This window comes from Symphalangus syndactylus, chromosome X (assembly GCF_028878055.3).
Source record: "Symphalangus syndactylus isolate Jambi chromosome X, NHGRI_mSymSyn1-v2.1_pri, whole genome shotgun sequence".
NCBI lineage: Eukaryota > Metazoa > Chordata > Mammalia > Primates > Hylobatidae > Symphalangus > Symphalangus syndactylus.
The window spans coordinates 95391755-95394918 of NC_072447.2; the positions used below are offsets into that span (position 1 = coordinate 95391755).

The 3164-nt window shown below is 40.1% G+C and overlaps 1 pseudogene; it reads right to left on the reverse strand.

Annotated features, from left to right (window-relative positions):
• Positions 1–660: 660 nt before the first annotated feature.
• Positions 661–1445, reverse strand: LOC129475825 (ubiquitin-conjugating enzyme E2 variant 1-like; annotated as a pseudogene).
• Positions 1446–3164: the final 1719 nt, after the last annotated feature.

Here is a 3164-nt window from a genome sequence, read left to right on the forward strand (position 1 = left end):
TCTTTCTCCAAGTTTAACCACCAAGGACTCTGAGAGCTGGCAGGTCTGAGTAACTGTGGTGACTATTCTTTTCAACTTATCAAAACCTGAGCTAAAAACAGTGCATCAGCTGATGACAGCAGAGGGTGGCAGGGCTGAGGACCCAATATTCATTTCCCAGGTTGGTGGAAAGTGAATAAGTATGGTTCCGAAACTAAACAAGGGAAATCAGAGGCTCTTTCCATCCTTGTCTTATGGCTTCTGGCCAAAGCAAGGAAGTGTCATGGAAGGTGTTGGGTGGTAATGGTGCAAAAAGCAGCTTGAGGAGGAGGGAAGAAAAAGTGCACCCCTTAATAAAGGTAGGGGAGAGAAGATATTGGGAAAGCCCTGAATTCCTCACCGAAGGCTAATCTCAGAGGGTAGTGGAGGGGTTACAATCTGTGCTTCGGCCAAGGGCAGGAGTGGAGGAGCTTGGGGAGAGGATGATGGCTTGGAAGGGGCATCATTTAAGACTCGAAGAAACCAGGGGTGCAGGTGAAGCACCCTACACACCCGGCAGTAGTCCCACAGGCTGTGACCTGAAACCTTCACATCTACTCTACAGGCCCCCCAAGCTGGAGGGCTGTTGTTGCAGGGAGGGTGGGAGGTAGTAAATAGGCAGAGACCCCAGGCCATGTAATCAGCAGCAAGGTGATTGTGTGATGTGTCTTTTCACAGTTGAGTTAGATGTGCCCCATCAGTTATGATGGGAATCTATTTAAATAGACTTTCTTGATCCCAGAAGTTCAACTATGGGGACAGTGGTTACACTTGACAGGATGATTTGTCATAGCACAACTTATATATTTCAAATGGACAAAAAATTAGTATTATTTATAGTATCTTATGATAAATTTCCTTTGAATGGGAGCTTCCTTTCCAGTACTTTGAGGTCTACAAGACGTATCTGGAAAATGTACTACTCTGGAAAATGAAGACTGCTTAAATCAAACGGGGAGAAAAGGGAAGGGCCTGTGGTTTTTCTTTTGGATTAATTGCTGTAACACTGTCCTTCAGGTGGCTGAGGGAGTTTCCTATTTTCTTTAGACAAAATTAGGCACCAAAGCTCCTGCAGGACAACTTTGGTGCTATATGAATTGTGCCATTTTGCTAGCACTGATGTGGCTCTTGTGTCCACCACTCCATTAGAACTATTAACTCTATTCATTTTAATTTTTGTTACAAATCTTACAAAAGGGGATGTTTCTGGGTATTTAGGTTCACATTCTATTCTCAGGCTGTATACTTGGTTTTCATAAATTGTCCTTGGAGGCCCAATTATCTTCCCTGTCCATCTTATAAGTGTCATGTCTTCGTCATCTTCTAGACCCCAGCTAACTGTGCCATCTCCTACTCCTTTCTTCGAGTTCACCCAACAGATGGAAATTGTAAGGGACTGTTACTCCCTAGCCCATGGTGGCTGCCATCTTGCAACACTGTTGCCTGAAGGCTGGCCCCTTCTCTCTCCCTATTTTCTTTTCATAGGACACGAGACCACAATCTTCTAAAAATGACCATTCCTAATAACTACAGACCTACCTGTCTAGGAATAAACCATCTTAGCCTGAGAGAGAGGATGAAATCTGAGACCAAATACTCATTTTCTTCTAAAATGCTTTCTCCAAAAGATTTAATAAAAGAAAACAGGGAAACGTGAAAGGAAAATATATTGATCACCCAAAATCACTAAGTTAAAAAGTAAATTCAAGCTGGGAACTGCTTAGGGCAAATCTGCCTCCCATTGCATTGAAGGTCATCCCTCTGCTCACTGAGATAAATGCATATTTGATTGCTTTCTTTGGAAAGGCTAATCAGAAACTCAAAAGAATGCAATAATTTTTCTCTCACCCACCTGTGACCCAAAAGCCCCTACCCTGCTTCAAATTGCCACTCCTTTCTGGACCAAATCAATGTTCATTTTACATATATTGATTGTTGTCTCGTGTCTCCCTAAAATATATATAACTAAGCTATGATCTGACCACCTTGGACACACTTTGTCAGGACCTCCTGAGGTTGTATCACAGGTGTGTATTCTCAATGTTGGCAAAATAAACTTTCTAAATTAACTGAGATCTGTCTCAAATTTTAGGGGTTCACACCACTCCCTCCTTGCTTGTAAGATTTCCACTGAAAATTCTGCTACCAGATATATTGGAGCATCATAGTGTGTTATTTTATCTTTTGCTTTTGCTGCTTTTAGAATCCTTTCTGCATTTTGAATTTTTGGAAGTTTGCTTATTAAATGCCTTGAGCTAGTCTTTGGTTTAAATCTGTTTGGTGTTCTCTAACCTTCTTGTCTTTGGATAATACTATATTTCTGTAGGTTTGGGCAATTCTCTGTTATTATTCCTTTGAATAAACTCTATTTTCCTATTTCTTTCTCTCTATCCTGTTTAAGATCAATAGCTCTTAGATTTGCCCTTTCGAGGCTATTTTCTGGATCCTGTAGGCATGCTTCATTATTTTTAATTTTTTGTCTATTTTGACTGTATATTTTCAAATAGGCTGTTCTTCAAGCTCACTAATTTTTTTCTGCTTAATCAATTCAGTTATTAAGAGACTCTGATGCATTTTTATTATACCAGTTGCATTTTAGCTCTAGGATTTCCCCTTAGTTATTTTTAATTACTTAAATCTCTTTGTTAAATGTACCTGACAGGATGCTGATTTTTTTCTCTGTGTTATTTTGAATTCATTTATATCTTCCTTAAAACAGCTATGCTAAATTCTCTGTCTTAAATGTCACATGTCTCTGTTTCTCCAGGATTGATCCCTGGTGCATTATTTAGTTCATCTGCTGAAGTTATGTTTTCCTAGATCATGCTGCTGCTTGTAGATGTTTGTCTGTGTCTTGGTATTAAAGAGTTAGGTATTTATTGTAGTCCTTACTGTCTGGGCTTGTTTGTTCCCATCCTTCTTGGGAAAGTTTTCCAGATACTTGAAAAGACTTGGGTGTTTTGATCTAAGCCATATCTGCTTCAAGGGGAACTCCAAATCCAGTAATGCTGTGGTTCTTGCAGACTCAGAGGTACAAGCTTGCTGGTCTTAGACAAGATCTGGAAGAATTATCTGGTTTACCAGATAGAGATGCTTTGTATTAGTTCATCTCATGCTGCTAGTGAAGACATACCTGAGACTGGGTA